The sequence below is a fragment of the Primulina tabacum genome, chromosome 17 (assembly GCF_025594145.1).
Source record: "Primulina tabacum isolate GXHZ01 chromosome 17, ASM2559414v2, whole genome shotgun sequence".
Lineage (NCBI taxonomy): Eukaryota > Viridiplantae > Streptophyta > Magnoliopsida > Lamiales > Gesneriaceae > Primulina > Primulina tabacum.
In genome coordinates, this window is record NC_134566.1 from 7,820,863 (window position 1) to 7,839,252 (window position 18,390).

Consider the following 18,390-nt stretch of genomic DNA (forward strand, 5'->3'; position numbering starts at 1 on the left):
CTCGAAGATCAAGATAAAACTACATTCACATGTCCTTTTGGAACATTTGCATTTAGAAGGATGCCATTTGGATTATGCAATGCCCTAGCAACATTTCAAAGATGTATGCTAAGCATTTTTTGCGACATGGTTGAAAATTGTTTGGAAATTTTCATGGATGATTTAACTGTCTTTGGGAATACATTTGATGATTGTCTTGAAAATTTGGAAAAAGTTTTAAAAAGATGCGAGGAAAAAGTTCTTATTTTAAATTGGGAAAAAATGTCATTACATGATTATTTCTGGAATTGTTTTGGGACATGTTGTGTCATCTCATGAAATTGAAGTTGATAAAGCAAAAGTTGATGTCATTGCCAATTTACCCCCTCCAAAAGCCATTAAAGAAATTCGCTCATTTTTGGGACATGCTGGATTTTATAGGAGGTTTATAAAGGACTTTAGTTTAATCTCTAAACCCATTTGTAACCTCTTAACAAAAGACACTGCATTTGAGTGGACTCAAGAATGTCAAAATGCTTTTGATAAAATCATTCGACATTTGACATCAGTTCCTATCATGCAACCTCCTGATTGGTCTTTACCATTTGAAATCATGTGCAATGCGAGTGATTATGCAGTCAGTGCAGTATTGGGTCAAAGAAGAAATGGTAAGCCTTATGTGATATATTATGCAAGTAGAACTTTAAACAATGCTCAAATGAATTACTCCACAACTGAAAAAGAACTACTTGCTGTAGTATTTGCATTAGATAAATTTCGTTCTTATTTGATTGGATCAACGACTATTGTGTTTATTGATCATTCTGCTATTAGATATTTGTTGACCAAACAGGATGCAAAGCCACGACTGATACGATGGATTTTGTTGCTCCAAGAATTTGACATTGTGATCAAATATAAAAAAGGAACTGAGAATGTCGTAGCCGATCATTTATCTAGACTAGTAACAGGATCATCTTGTGAAATGACACCAATTAACGATAATTTTCCTAATGAACATCTATTTTCAGTTACTACTACACCTTGGTTTGCTAACATAGTAAATTTTCTTGTGACTGGAAAAATGCCACCGCAATGGAGTTCTCAAGATAAAAGAAAATTTTTGAATGAGGTAAAAAACTTTTATTGGGATGATACGTATCTGTTCAAGTATTGTCCAGATCAAATTTTTCGACGTTGCATACCCGACAATGAGGTAAGTAGTGTCATTAAATTTTGTCATTCAGAAGCATGCAGAGGACATTTTTCTTCAAAGAAAACGGCTGCAAAAATCTTGCAGTGTGGATTTTATTGGCCCACTTTGTTTAAAGACACCCACGAAATCTGCAAGATCTGTGAAAATTGTCAAAAATTGGGTGCGATTTCAAAAAGAAACATGATGCCTTTGAATCCTATTATTGAAATTGAAATCTTTGATTGTTGGGGAATAGATTTTATGGGACCTTTTTCACCGTCGTTTGGATACTTGTATATTTTAGTTGCAGTTGATTATGTTTCCAAATGGATAGAGGCAATTCCATGTCGAACAAATGATCATAAAATCGTCATCAAATTTTTAAAAGAAAATATTTTTAGTAGATTTGGAATTCCTCGAGCCATGATAAGTGATGGGGGAACTCACTTTGTTAATAAACCATTTGCTTCATTAATGAAAAAATATGGTATTACTCATAAAGTAACTACTCTTTATCATCCTCAAACAAATGGACAAGTTGAATTAGCTAATTGGGAGATAAAGCAAATTTTGAAAAAAACTGTTAACTCAAATAGAAAAGATTGGTCTCTGCGACTTAATGATGCACTTTGGGCATATCGAACAGCTTTTAAAACATCATTGAATATGTCTCCCTATAGGTTGGTTTATGGAAAACATTGTCATTTGCCTGTGGAATTGGAACATAAAGCTTATTGGATGATCAAAACTTTAAATTCAAGCATGGATGATGCCAACAAATAGCGTAAATTGCAACTTAATGAACTTGATGAACTCAGAAATGACGCGTATGAGAATTCAAGGATTTATAAAGCAAAAATCAAATCATTTCATGATAAAACAATTCTTAGAAAATCTTTTGAGATTGGTAAAAAAGTTTTGCTTTATAATTCTCGACTTCACATATTCCCGGGAAAATTACGATCAAGATGGACAGGCCCATATGTTGTAAAGCATGTGTATACTTATGGAGCTGTGGATATTGAAAATCCTAAAAATGGTGATATTTTTAAAGTATATGGACAAAGGCTTAAACCATTTTTAGAAAATGAAATCATTCAAGAAGAGTTTATTTCCCTTTCTGATCCTTGATTTTTTTTTATTTTTTTGGTGTTGCATTTAAGTTTGTTTGTTTTTATTTCAGGTTTTCATAATCTTTTTATTTTCCCGATTAAATGGCGGATAACGGTACTCTGTGACTCTCATAGTCGGTTAAATCAGTTTCCCACTGTGAAGGCCCTCGAACTACTTGCTTGGAAATTTTGCGGAAAATTAAAAAAATTTTCTTTTTAAAAGAACTTAAATGGCCTCATTCATAAAATCACTGGTGAATCAAGTTCAATATTTCAAAATATTGCAGCGGAAGGAAATCAAAGTTTTGCCAACAACAACGATTTAAAAATATCCAACAACTGATAAAAATTGTTTGCGAAGAAAATAACAACTGCTGCTCTGAGGTCCTCGGGTGCCACTACTGCCAACCCAAGCTGGCTCACTGGTCCCCGCCCTCGGCCCTGGCCTCATCAGTACCTACAACAATCAAGTCTAGTGAGCCTAAAGACTCAGCATGCATATATCGCAGGTAACGAGTAAAAATCTGAATTAAAATATGCATGTGATAAAATATCCTGTCCTGAGGCATACTGAAAATAATCTGTACTGAGCAATTATAATACGTGCATAACTGAACTGGAAGTCACTGTAAAAATATTTGCTCCTTGGAGCCTGTACTGAAATATCTGGTAAAATTTTCTGTTGAGATTATGTTTTACGCCTGTGGCCACTGCACTAAGCTGAACTGATCGGTAACTGGCTACCGGGGAGGCTGAAACTGATCTGAGCTGGCCGGTCACTGGCGACCGGGTGGTACCATACTGAACTGATCGGTCACTGGCGACCGTATAAAAATAACACTCCCACATAGTGAATGAACCACAAGCCATATCGCATAAATCTCAAAAATATTCATTTTCTATTTAATGCACGTAAAATAATTAACTGGCGTAATGAAAATTCCTGTAATTTTACCAACTGGATTGGATTGGATCGTTCCCAGGCTCGCTGCAACCTAACTGTGCCATGAAAAATATGCAATAGCTTAAACTTGACCAACGATGCAATTTACGTTCAAAAGATGCGACTATGACGCCTAATGACTTCGCATTTAATCATGACTCCGAGCCAACCTGAACCGACACTGAACCGACGTATAGTCATGATTAAAATACACTGAAAAATCATAAAATAATGCTCCTAAAATGATAGGGTCGAAATCTAGGTGAAATGGAGGCCAAAACACGAAACGCTCTTTCGAGAGTCAATTTGGCACATTGCACCGTAAATTCTCGTACGACCTCAAAAATGATCCAAATGACAAACGGTCAAAAACATGACCTTCCCAACTCAATGAGGCACTGTCCAGTCCAAGGCCATAGGCTAAAAGCCAACCAAGAACTCAAACGACGCTTCTGAACAGCAGCATACTTGCTGTCAAAAAAAATACAGCAGCTGCGCACTACAAGACTTGCATTGGTTTCGAGACTATCGGCCATTAGGGGCGTGAACCACCGACCAGAGACTCTTACCAACATCCCAAGGAATGATTTGAACCATGGCTAAGGGCCCTAGGCCAGCCACAATCCGCATCACACCAAATCTTAACCGAAGGGTCCAACCGAGAGCAACGTGCATTCGTGTGTAGTGTTTATGCTATGATCGATGTCTTGCGTCGTTCCAGTGGCCATTTGATTGACCATGGCACGATCTAGACATCTAGGAGCATGATATGAACCATGGCTAAGGGCCATAGGCCAACCAAGATCCATACCAAGCAACCAAAAGAAACGAACCGAAAGCTGTCCAACCGAAGTAGCCGAAGGGGTATAGGGGCTGTTGTGATGTTTTTATTAAAAACCGATGAACCATGGACCAAGCCACCAAAAGGGCAACTTAGTCACGTCTTAGACATGCTAGGGAAGTGATCCAACCATGGCTAAGAGCCCTTAGGGCAGCCAAGATCAGATCCAAACCCCTTGACATAAAAACTGAAATTTTCGAACTCAAAAAGGGACACAAATGGTCTTGCTGTCATTTCTTGCTTTCCAGCGAGCATGGGCTGAAACCGATGGACAAATTTTGTCCTAATGCATCCTATTACATGTATATAAATCGCCTTGGGAGCCTGGAGTCGATCCAATACCTGAAACTCACAAACCAAAAGAAACCGTGAAGCTTGCCAAGGAAAATCGAAAATTCTGCATGTGTTGTTTCAAAATGTTTTGACATGGATCTCGATTTTTACTTGAATAAACATGATCATGTACTGAAAAATAAATGATAATATGACTTGATTGAGGTTTAGAAAGAATCTAGACATGCCTGGTTTCGTTTCGAAAGAAAACGAAAAGAAGAGACGAGACGGCGCGGAGGAGACGGAGTGGCTTGCTTCTCTACCTTTCTTGGCTCTCGATTTTTCTCCCTTTCTCCCTAGCTGCTATCCACGTTTTTTCTACTGAAAAGGGGTCTTATTTTTGGTGGAGGTGGAGGGGGGAGTGATGGTTATGAAGGTGAGGAGAAGGGTGCACAAAAATAGGATCATATCAAGACCAAGTCCACTCCCCTTTTGAATTTGAATTTTGAATTGATATCAAATGAGTTGGTGGATGCTTCTAGGAGGTGGTGGCCGAAATTTAGCTTGATTCTAGACTAGGATATGTCCATTTATTTAATTAAATTGTGCTCCCAAAAATCCTAGAATTATCCTACTAATTACATGCAAAGAATTGGTCAAAGTTGGTGAGTTGGAAAATGAATCTTCTAGCACTAAGGGTGGCCGAAAAATGCATGATAAAATAAAGGGAAATGTTGATTATCTAGTCAACTAATAATCCTTGAAAGCCTTACTAATCCTTTAAATAATTTATTGAGCTAACCCCTTAATTTAATAACTTAAATGAGTTCATTTCTTAATCACCTCAAATAATTAAATTAAATCTTCAAACCTTCCTTTCTAACTTAAATGAACTTAGTTACTAGCTAAATTAACTTCTGGAAATATTTCTCAAATCTTAAATTCTATCTCAAAACTCCAACTCCGGTCCGGCCTCACTGAAAATACTGAAATGCTAAAAATCAAACTGCTGAACTGAAATAATAAATAATTAACTTCAAACAAATGCATTTAAAATAATCATGCAATGAAGTTAATTAAATTTAAAAATCTAGAATTATGCATGGCTTATACGTCTACTGATTTACGGGTTCTACAATCCTTCCCCCCTTAAATAAATTTCGTCCTCGAAATTAGAACTCACCGAATAACTCGGGGTATCTACTTCTCATCTCCGGCTCAGACTCCCACGTAGCTTCCTCCTCTGAATGGTTGAGCCATTTGACTTTGACTCGCTTAACCAACTTGTTCCGAAGTTTCTTCTCCTGTCTGTCTAGGATCTGCACGGGTCTCTCCTCATAAGATAAGTTCGGAGTAAGCTGCAACGGCTCGAAATTCAGCACATGCGAAGGATTTGCCATATACTTCCTCAGCATGGAGACGTGAAAGACATTGTGTACTCCGGCCAGATTTGGCGGAAGAGCCACACGATACGCTAGCGTCCCAACTCTGTCGAGGATCTCAAACGGTCCAATGAATCTCGGACTGAGCTTCCCTTTCTTGCCAAATCTCATGACACCCTTCATAGGTGCCACTTTCACGAAGACATGATCGCCCACTGCAAACTCTAATTCTCTCCTCCGCTGATCGGCATAACTCTTCTGTCGGCTCTGAGCAGTCCTCATTCTATCACGGATCCTGACTACTACATCTGCTGCCTGCTGAACAATCTCTGGACCCAACTCTGCTCTCTCTCCTACTTCATCCCAATGAACAGGAGATCTACACTTGCGACCATACAGCGCTTCATACGGAGCCATACCTATGGACGACTGGAAACTGTTGTTATAGGTGAACTCTACCAATGGTAAGTTCGACTCCCAACTCCCAGAGAAATCAATGACGCAAGCACGGAGAAGATCCTCTAAGATCTGAATAACTCGCTCCGACTGTCCATCTGTCTGCGGATGGAAAGCTGTGCTAAACAGCAACTTCGTACCCAAAGTCGAATGCAAACTCTTCCAAAACGAAGAAGTGAATCTGGGATCTCTGTCGGATACGATAGAAACTGGAATACCGTGGAGTCGGACTATCGCTCGGATATACAGCTCTGCATACTAAACCATGGTGAAAGTCGTCTTAATAGGCAAGAAGTGCGCTGATTTGGTAAGACGATCTACAATCACCCAGATAGCATTCGATCCTCTGGCTGACCTCGGCAATTCGGTCACAAAGTCCATGGTAATGTTCTCCCACTTCCACTCGGGAATAGGAAGAGGCTTGAGCAAACCTGCTGGTCTCTGATGCTCGGCCTTCACTAACTGGCAAGTCAGGCACTCGGATAAAAAACGCCTGATGTCCTTCTTCATCCCTGGCCACCAATACAGTAGCTGCAGATCTTTGTACATCTTCGTACTCCCAGGGTGAATGGAGTACGGGGACGTATGGGCCTCTGATAAGATGTCTGCTCGGATAGAATCACTGCTAGGAACCCATATCCTATCTCGGTATCTCACAATACCGTTGCTGACTGAATACAAAACACTGCCCTTAGCTTCATCTCTCTTCTTCCACTGTGCCAACTGCTCATCTGCTGCCTGACCGCTGCGAATACGGTCAATAAGAGAGGACTGGATAGTAAAGGTAGATAAACGAGGAACTCTACCTCGAGGGTAAGTCTCAAGATCAAACCTCTGCATCTCAATCTGAAGAGGTTTCTGCATCGTCAAATGAGCCATCACTGCGACTTTCCTGCTCAAAGCATCCGCAACTACATTAGCTTTACCTGGGTGGTAGCTAATGTCACAATCGTAGTCTTTCACAAGCTCCAACCAACGTCTCTGACGCATGTTCAGCTCCTTCTGCGTAAAGAAATACTTGAGGCTCTTATGGTCGGTAAAGATCTGACACTTCTCCCCATACAGATAGTGCCTCCAAATCTTCAAAGCAAAAACTACGGCCGCTAACTCCAGATCATGGGTAGGGTAATTCTTCTCATGGATTTTCAGCTGTCGAGAAGCATACGCTATCACTCTCCCATGCTGCATCAAAACTGCACCTAAACCAAGCTTTGAAGCATCGGTATAAAGGACAAACTCACCAGATCCTGACGGTACAGCCAAAACGGGTGCTGAGATAAGAGCTTGCTTCAAAGTATCGAAGCTCTTCTGACACTCCTCGCTCCACACAAACTTCACATTTTTCTTGGTCAGTGCTGTAAGTGGAACGGCAATGGATGAGAATCCCTGAATGAATTTCCTGTAATATCCTGCTAGCCCAAGAAAACTGCGGATCTCTGATGCATTCTGAGGCACAACCCAATCTCTGACTGCTGCAACTTTTGCGGGGTCTACCTCAATACCACTGCTAGAAACAATGTGGCCCAAGAACGCCACCTTCTCTAACCAGAATTCGCACTTACTGAACTTTGCGAATAATTTATGTTTCTGCAATGTCTGCAACACTGTGGTCAGATGCCTGCTGTGCTCCTTCCGACTCTTGGAGTAGACGAGAATGTCATCTATGAACACTATCACAAACTGGTCGAGGTACGGCTGAAATACGCGATTCATGAGATCCATGAAGATCGCTGGCGCATTCGTCAGACCGAACGGCATCACTAGGAACTCGTAGTGGCCATAACGAGTCCTGAAAGCTGTCTTCGAGACATCAGCATCTCTCACCCTCAACTGGTGATAACCGGAACGCAGATCTATCTTGGAGAAAATCGAAGCTCCCTGCAACTGGTCAAACAGATCGTCAATCCTCGGCAGTGGGTATTTATTCTTCACTGTAACCCTGTTCAACTCCCGGTAGTCAATGCAAAGCCTCATCGAGCCATCCTTCTTTTTCACGAATAAGACTGGCGCGCCCCATGGAGAAAAGCTCGGGCGAATGAACTCCTTGTCAAGAAGTTCTTGGATCTGCTTCTTAAGCTCTGCCATCTCTGTCGGTGCTAGACGGTACGGTGCTTTGGATATCGGAGCCGTACCTGGCATAAGCTCAATGGAAAACTCCACCTCTCTCTCGGGTGGCATACCAGAGACGTCTTAGGGAAAAACGTCTAAGAAATCTCTGACAATCGGAACATCTGAGGCTGACTGGCTGGGTTCCTCGGGGACAGATAAAAAGGTTGCTAGAAATGCCCGACACCCTCTATGCATGAGCTTCCTAGCCTGAACATAAGGAATAATGCGCGGTAAAGGAAAGTACCTGTCCGGCTCAAATAAGAACTGCTCCATTCCAGGCGGTCGGACAAGAACGGATCTCCGCTGGAAGTCTATCAACACTCTGTTCCTCAATAGCCAGTCCATCCCTAGGATGATGTCAAATTCCGGCATCGGTAGCACAATCAGATCCGCATAAACAAGATTACCGTGCAGCTCAAGGTCTATATCTCGGATAACATTGGTGGCTGCCATCTCCTCGCCTGACGGCAACACTATTGAAAAGGCTGTATCTAGCCCAATGGTCTGGATCTTGAGAAAGTTTGCAAAGACCTCCGAAATAAACGAGTGAGTGGCCCCTGAATCTATCAAGGCCTTGGTAGCGGAACCAGATATAAAAATTCTCCCTGAAAGAGCGGAGTTCTAAGTTGAATCCCACTACAAGATCTAAACTTATAGACATGCAAAGGTCAAGGTTCCTCTAGCTTAATTTCCCCGAAATAAATCTGAGTAGAGCATGCAATCCTATAACAGTTCTAAGTTCAAAATCTAAATCCCGATTCCCAAAATGTTGAAATTCGAAGAATAACTTAAAGTTTAAAGGTACCTGTCAACAACATAGTCTCCGGGTTGGCTTCCGCGGCATGGAGAGCAAAAACTCTGCCTTGGGTAGGCAGATTCCTCTGAGGGCACTGCAGCAACATGTGGTATGGACTGCCACACTTAAAACACTTTCCTGAGCCAGCCATACATGCTCCAGGATGGCGACGTGAGCACCTGGGACAAACTGGGTGCTCCTGAGTCCTCGGGGCTGGGCGTCCCCGCTGCTGCTGCTGCTGCTGGCCTCGGTTCCTGGGCGGTCCATGAAAAGGCCTCTTATTCTGCTGCTGATGCTGATGAGGAGGAGGGCGGTGCGGTGCCTGGACTGGGCGCTTGCCCTGGCGATCCCTCTCGATATCCCGCAGATCCTGCTCTGCGGCTAAGGCCTTGGAGACGGCAATCTCATAAGTAGCAGGGTCAAATACCCTAACATCCCGGCGCAAGATCGGCCGTAAACCCACCAGGAAGTGCATCAGCTTGGCTTTGGCATCATTCGCTATCAGGGGCACAAAGTGACAGCCCCTCTCGAACTTATGGATAAACTCCGTAACCGACATATCCCCCTGTCTCAGGCTCATGAACTCGGTGGTCAGCCTGGTGCGAACCTCCTCAGCAAAATACTTGGAGTAGAAAACCTCCGTAAAGCGGGTCCAAGAAAGTGTAGCCAATGTCAGGGCTACCGAAGCTCCTTCCCACCATAAGCGGGCGTCTCCAGTGAACAGGTAGGTGGCACATCGGACTCGGTCTGCGTCCTCCAGCTCCATAAAATCGAAGATCACCTCGAGGGATTTGATCCATCCCTCGGCAACCATGGGGTCAGATGCCCCAGAGAATTCCTTCGGGCGCATCTTCATGAATCGCTCATACACAGCCTCGGGCCCTGTCGGCCTGGCTGCGGCTGCGGCTACGGCTGCGGCATTGCCCCCCGCAAACTGTGCGAAGAACTGTGCCATCCCAGCTAACATCTGGGCACTCATGTCCGGTGGGGGCGGTGGAGGAGGTGGTAGGTCTCCCTCCGGTCTATGCTCCTCTCTGTCCTCTCGGCGAGGCTCCACCTCTCTGTTGCGCTCTAAAATGCGTCTAGGGGGCATATTGTTCCAACATAACCCATACGTAACTAACATGCATAATTCCATAATTTATTTTAAATGAACTCTGAAATACTGAAAATCTGGAAGCATGCTGACAAAATAATTCATGCTTTAACTAAAATGTTGAACAAAATGCTGAACTGAAAAACTTACAGACCAAAGGCGTGGCTTCGTGAGCTTCTCGCGGTCAGTAGTAGTGAAACCCTATACAGAACCACCGCTCTGATACCAACTGTGAAGGCCCTCGAACTACTTGCTTGGAAATTTTGCGGAAAATTAAAAAAATTTTCTTTTTAAAAGAACTTAAATGGCCTCATTCATAAAATCACTGGTGAATCAAGTTCAATATTTCAAAATATTGCAGCGGAAGGAAATCAAAGTTTTGCCAACAACAACGATTTAAAAATATCCAACAACTGATAAAAATTGTTTGCGAAGAAAATAACAACTGCTGCTCTGAGGTCCTCGGGTGCCACTACTGCCGACCCAAGCTGGCTCACTGGTCCCCGCCCTCGGCCCTGGCCTCATCAGTACCTACAACAATCAAGTCTAGTGAGCCTAAAGACTCAGCATGCATATATCGCAGGTAACGAGTAAAAATCTGAATTAAAATATGCATGTGATAAAATATCCTGTCCTGAGGCATACTGAAAATAATCTGTACTGAGCAATTATAATACGTGCATAACTGAACTGGAAGTCACTGTAAAAATATTTGCTCCTTGGAGCCTGTACTGAAATATCTGGTAAAATTTTCTGTTGAGATTATGTTTTACGCCTGTGGCCACTGCACTAAGCTGAACTGATCGGTAACTGGCTACCGGGGAGGCTGAAACTGATCTGAGCTGGCCGGTCACTGGCGACCGGGTGGTACCATACTGAACTGATCGGTCACTGGCGACCGTATAAAAATAACACTCCCACATAGTGAATGAACCACAAGCCATATCGCATAAATCTCAAAAATATTCATTTTCTATTTAATGCACGTAAAATAATTAACTGGCGTAATGAAAATTCCTGTAATTTTACCAACTGGATTGGATTGGATCGTTCCCAGGCTCGCTGCAACCTAACTGTGCCATGAAAAATATGCAATAGCTTAAACTTGACCAACGATGCAATTTACGTTCAAAAGATGCGACTATGACGCCTAATGACTTCGCATTTAATCATGACTCCGAGCCAACCTGAACCGACACTGAACCGACGTATAGTCATGATTAAAATACACTGAAAAATCATAAAATAATGCTCCTAAAATGATAGGGTCGAAATCTAGGTGAAATGGAGGCCAAAACACGAAACGCTCTTTCGAGAGTCAATTTGGCACATTGCACCGTAAATTCTCGTACGACCTCAAAAATGATCCAAATGACAAACGGTCAAAAACATGACCTTCCCAACTCAATGAGGCACTGTCCAGTCCAAGGCCATAGGCTAAAAGCCAACCAAGAACTCAAACGACGCTTCTGAACAGCAGCATACTTGCTGTCAAAAAAAATACAGCAGCTGCGCACTACAAGACTTGCATTGGTTTCGAGACTATCGGCCATTAGGGGCGTGAACCACCGACCAGAGACTCTTACCAACATCCCAAGGAATGATTTGAACCATGGCTAAGGGCCCTAGGCCAGCCACAATCCGCATCACACCAAATCTTAACCGAAGGGTCCAACCGAGAGCAACGTGCATTCGTGTGTAGTGTTTATGCTATGATCGATGTCTTGCGTCGTTCCAGTGGCCATTTGATTGACCATGGCACGATCTAGACATCTAGGAGCATGATATGAACCATGGCTAAGGGCCATAGGCCAACCAAGATCCATACCAAGCAACCAAAAGAAACGAACCGAAAGCTGTCCAACCGAAGTAGCCGAAGGGGTATAGGGGCTGTTGTGATGTTTTTATTAAAAACTGATGAACCATGGACCAAGCCACCAAAAGGGCAACTTAGTCACGTCTTAGAAATGCTAGGGAAGTGATCCAACCATGGCTAAGAGCCCTTAGGGCAGCCAAGATCAGATCCAAACCCCTTGACATAAAAACTGAAATTTTCGAACTCAAAAAGGGACACAAATGGTCTTGCTGTCATTTCTTGCTTTCCAGCGAGCATGGGCTGAAACCGATGGACAAATGTGGTCCTAATGCATCCTATTACATGTATATAAATCGCCTTGGGAGCCTGGAGTCGATCCAATACCTGAAACTCACAAACCAAAAGAAACCGTGAAGCTTGCCAAGGAAAATCGAAAATTCTGCATGTGTTGTTTCAAAATGTTTTGACATGGATCTCGATTTTTACTTGAATAAACATGATCATGTACTGAAAAATAAATGATAATATGACTTGATTGAGGTTTAGAAAGAATCTAGACATGCCTGGTTTCGTTTCGAAAGAAAACGAAAAGAAGAGACGAGACGGCGCGGAGGAGACGGAGTGGCTTGCTTCTCTACCTTTCTTGGCTCTCGATTTTTCTCCCTTTCTCCCTAGCTGCTATCCACGTTTTTTCTACTGAAAAGGGGTCTTATTTTTGGTGGAGGTGGAGGGGGGAGTGATGGTTATGAAGGTGAGGAGAAGGGTGCACAAAAATAGGATCATATCAAGACCAAGTCCACTCCCCTTTTGAATTTGAATTTTGAATTGATATCAAATGAGTTGGTGGATGCTTCTAGGAGGTGGTGGCCGAAATTTAGCTTGATTCTAGACTAGGATATGTCCATTTATTTAATTAAATTGTGCTCCCAAAAATCCTAGAATTATCCTACTAATTACATGCAAAGAATTGGTCAAAGTTGGTGAGTTGGAAAATGAATCTTCTAGCACTAAGGGTGGCCGAAAAATGCATGATAAAATAAAGGGAAATGTTGATTATCTAGTCAACTAATAATCCTTGAAAGCCTTACTAATCCTTTAAATAATTTAGTGAGCTAACCCCTTAATTTAATAACTTAAATGAGTTCATTTCTTAATCACCTCAAATAATTAAATTAAATCTTCAAACCTTCCTTTCTAACTTAAATGAACTTAGTTACTAGCTAAATTAACTTCTGGAAATATTTCTCAAATCTTAAATTCTATCTCAAAACTCCAACTCCGGTCCGGCCTCACTGAAAATACTGAAATGCTAAAAATCAAACTGCTGAACTGAAATAATAAATAATTAACTTCAAACAAATGCATTTAAAATAATCATGCAATGAAGTTAATTAAATTTAAAAATCTAGAATTATGCATGGCTTATACGTCTACTGATTTACGGGTTCTACACCCACAATTGCTGATACAAAAATAAAAAAAAATCATTTCTTTTCTTTTCAAAATGGATGAAATTCTCTCAAAAATTTGTAAATATTTTCCCTCTGTTTCTGAAAATGTTCTAAGAAAAATTTATGCAGGAAGGTGTGAAAATTGAGATTGCTAATGCAAAAAGGAATTCCAGAAGATATTCGTCTTGTAATAGAAGCTAAGGTCCGAGTAGGAGGAGAAGTTCCACAATCATTGCTCATTCGGTATTTGCCTGGATTAGGAAAAAGCACTTATGCGAAAAAACGAAGGGCCAAAAGTTTAGGGGTTTGTCATAGGTTTGCAAGATGGACTTGTGACAAACGATGCAGATCTTTGGGATGTATTTTCAATAACAGAGAAGATAAAATTGGTTTCATTAAGAATGGGCTGAGTAAGGAGTCTTTAGATAATATCTTATTGACTCTTGAGACGCATTCTAATGGACATGTGCATATTGAACTTCTCCGTTTATGGAAACATTTCCAAGATGAGCGTCATAGTCTTGGGAATCCGACTAAAAAAGACCATGTTTGCCAATTTATAAGAAAATTGGATGGTAAGCATATCCTCGACTCATAGAAAGCGTCGAAGCCGTTTCTTGACGTAAAACCAGAGGAAAATTGTGAGCCACAATCACACTACTGTTTATATGTATGTGTGTCATTATTGTTTTTACTATTTATTCTGTTTATAACTGTGACCCATAGTTTTGTCATGATAACATATTACCCCTATAAAATCTCTCATCTTTCTCTCTATTTTCTCAGACAAAAAAAGAAAGTAAAAACATGGCTGGATCCTCTGCACAAACATTGAAAAATATTTGTGTATTTTGTGGGTCGAGTCCTGGAAAAAATGAAGTGTTTGTAGAAGCAGCGAATAATCTTGGAAAGATATTGGCTGAGAGAAAAATTCATTTGATATATGGGGGAGGTAATATTGGGTTAATGAGATCTGTTTCAACATCTGCTCATCTTGGAGGTAATCAGGTTTTGGGTATTATTCCTACAGCTTTAGCTGAAGGAAATATTACAGGTGTTACGATTGGGGAGGAATTAAAAGTTTTTTCTATGTATGAAAGAATCACTCAAATGATTGAAAATTCTGATGTTTTTATCGCACTACCAGGTGGTTTTGGTACATTAGAAGAAATTTTTCACACTGTTTCTTGGGCACAACTTAATATCCATAATAAACCTGTGGGCTTGTTGAATATCAATAATTATTATGACAGTTTGTTGAAATTTCTTGATAAAGCTGTGGAACAGAATTTCATTTCAGAAAATTCACGACGGATGCTCATCTGTGCTTCGACTGCCGACCAATTAATTGATAATTTGGAAGCTTTTGTTCATAAGCCTGATCCGATGATAACAAAGATCAATTGGTCGCAATCAAGCAGTAAGAAAAGGAAGTTGGATCATTGATTCAAAATTCGTGGATTGGTTTGCGTTTGTTTCAGTTTGTTTTCTTCAATAAAATTCCAGGTGATATCTCTTTCATTATGTACTCTTTATTTATAGTTATTTTGACATTAGGGACAATGTCATATTCTGATTGGGGGGAGAACAAACTTATAAAAAAAAATTAAAAAATTTAAAAAAAATAAAAAATATATATTTATATTATTTTAAAATAAAATCATGTTTATTGTTTGTATCTTAGTAATTTTTGCAAAAATGTCATACATTACATGTTTGAAAGATTTAAATTAGAACATGCATTAATCTATTTAAGAATGTTTAAATTTTTATTTGAAAAAAAAAGTCAATTTTAATATTCTGATCAATATAAAAATATGATTTATGAAATCTTTTTGAGTGATTAACCATTGTGATAAAATCAGGTATTAAAGTATATGGCCCAAGATATACCTTATAAGAGTACCTAAAATTTTAAACTCACACATATTTTGTGAGTGAGTGGAGAGGACTGAGAAAACAACCTTCGAGCCTTTATTGATCATGAGAGAGACTATCTATTGTTTAGATCTTGAGTTCTTATTTAGAAAAAAAAAAGATATTTCCTGAAAAAAAAAAGAAGAAAAATACAAAAAGAAACATATTGAAGATCTATGTAATTTTTAAGTTATATGCTACGACTCATATATCTCTCATAAAAAAAAAAGAAAGAAAGAGAGAAATTTATTGTACAAATTAAATAAATATGTGGTCAAGAAGCATAAACTTAGTCTGATGCCATGATGTTATGAAAAATATATATATATATATCAGGAAAAAATATATAATAAGAACAACTAGATTTTGAATCAATGGATTTTCTATCTTTTGATTAGTTTGGCTCGTTTGTCTGTCTGCATTCTGTAAACCATTTTTCTGAGCATTTATCTGTATTCCAACTCCATGAGAGAAATCGTTGCCATAAATTGAAACATTTATTAACCTGTGAGGATATGGAGTTGAGACTCTTACTAGGAATTTCTGAAGTCCGTGTACATTTAACTACCTGAAATAAGCTTTGAATTGATCATCTCAAATTATTTCATAAATTATAATTATGATGATCTTTATATAACTTTGACGGTTTTCAAATTTAATTTAAACACTTAGATAGTTTTGATTACATTTCTATTTAAATTAATCAATATGTTTTGTATTGCTATTAACGCTTAAATTGCTAGGGACTAGCAATAAGCTGGTTGAGAGGTGTGATAAACATAAAAATTGTACATTAATTAAATGTCTTATAATATAAATATATAGTTTTTGTTTTATTAAATGTTTAAATATTATATGTTTTATAATAAGTTGTATAAAATATAAGTTGTTGTGTAATTACAAGTTTTTACTATTTTTTACAGGTTCGATAAAACAAGAATAAACTTGGCGTTGCAAATGGGATTGAGATGATTCTTGGACCTGTAGAAAGTTGATGTTAATATCTATAATATTGGTAGCAAGCATGAGATAAAAATCCTCTCACAATTGGGATCAAATTAAGAAACAAATAAAGTTAACAAAGGAGTGGCAGTTTTACCATGCTCTAGTATTTTGACCATATCTCTCAAATTACTTGGCCAATGGTTTGAAAAAAATACCACAAGTAGACAACTAAATTATCCACATGTTTCTTTTTATGTGAAGAAGCAAATTAGGAGAAGAAGATTTTCAAAAGTGATGTGTAATATAATATAATATCTTGGAACACCAATGAAGACTTATGTGTAAAAAAATAATATTTTATTAGTGGTTGTCTCCCCAAATTTGGCTATAAATAGGGGTGCATTGTAATGTATTGAGATATCCCTCATTCTATGAACAAACCTTTGAGTTCATAATATTTCTCTCTATATTTTTTCTTTATTTCTTCATTTAAATATAATTAGCATGTTAATTTCATATTCAAAGTTTTACACTTTGAATAATGAATAACTAACTTCCTAAAGTAGAGATGAAAAGGTGAAACTCTTAGCATGATAATAAAGTTACTAAAAGGTAAGAATCTATGTTTTATATTATTTAATCATTATTTATTGTTTATGTTATATTTATTTCTTTAAGCATTTTTATACCCTACTTATAAGTGGGAGTTTTGATTTATTGTTGCTATATGTTACACTAAATTCTTGGAACCATTTAAATGTTAGTTTGGTATTACCAACCATTTAAAGTGGATGCCTTGATTTGTTATATATGAATATATTATAATATTAAATTCTTGGAACCATTTAAATGTTTGTTTGGTTTTACCAACCATTTAAAGTGGGAACCTTGATTTAGTGTTTACAAATATATATAGCACAATAAATACTTGACCACATTTATAAGTTTTGGTATAAATTATATACTTATAAGATAATAATATATAACATAATATAAATATGATTATTTAATATATTGGAACTATTTTATTAAGTGGATTTCAATATTTTTTGTTAATGTTAACTTTATTAAAATACCAAGAGTGGATCCTTTAATCTCAACTACTTAAATTAAAATTTGAACAATTAAAATTTACCCATTAAAGATTCAAACAATTAAAATTAAAAAGAAACAAAAACAAAAACAAAACAAAAAGACATTGTAGTGGACTTGTAATTACCTTAGCTTCCCTGTGGATACGATATTCGGACTCACCGAATTATACTACTTGTGGATAACCTGCTCTTGGGAGTGCAACAATCAAAGTCGCAACAGAATAATATGATTGATCATGCCGAGCATTTGAGAATTGTATTGAAAATTCTGAGGGCTGAGAAATTATATGCTAAACTGTCGAAATGCGAGTTTTGGTTGAGACAGGTTGTATTTCTGGGGCATATTATATCTGGAGACGGTATATCAGTTGATCTCAGTAAGATTGAGGCAGTGATTTCTTGGCCGAGACCGACATCAGTGCCCGAGATTCGCATTTTTATGGGTTTGGCAGGATCTTACCGTCGATTTATTAGAGATTTTTCTAGCATTGCCAAGCCTATTACTCAGTTGACTCAGAAAAATGCTCCATTTGTTTGGTCTGAAGAATGTGAAACCAGCTTTCTTGAATTGAAGAAAAGACTGACCAGTGCACCAATATTGATTATTCCATCAGGTACTGATGATTTTGTGGTTTATTGTGATGTATCTCACCGAGGATTAGGTTGTGTTCTGATGCAGCGAGGGCATGTTATTGCTCATACCTCGAGACAGCTGAAGCCACACAAGACTCGTTACCTAATTCATGATTTGAATTAGCTGCCATTGTATATGCTTTGAAGATATGACGACATTATCTTTACGGTGAGAAGTTTGAAATTTATTCTGATCACAAAAGCTTGAAATATCTCTTTTCACAGTCAGAGTTGAATATGAGACAACGAAGATGGCTTGATTATTGAAAGACTTTGATTGTGAAATCAAGTACTATCCGGGGAAATCCAATGCAGCAGCAGATGCACTGAGTCGAAAGGTATGTTCATTGTC

General features: G+C 38.9%; 1 pseudogene; it reads left to right on the plus strand.

Annotated features, from left to right (window-relative positions):
- The first annotated feature begins 271 nt into the window (after positions 1-271).
- On the plus strand, positions 272-14,047 carry LOC142530452 (uncharacterized; annotated as a pseudogene).
- Positions 14,048-18,390: the final 4,343 nt, after the last annotated feature.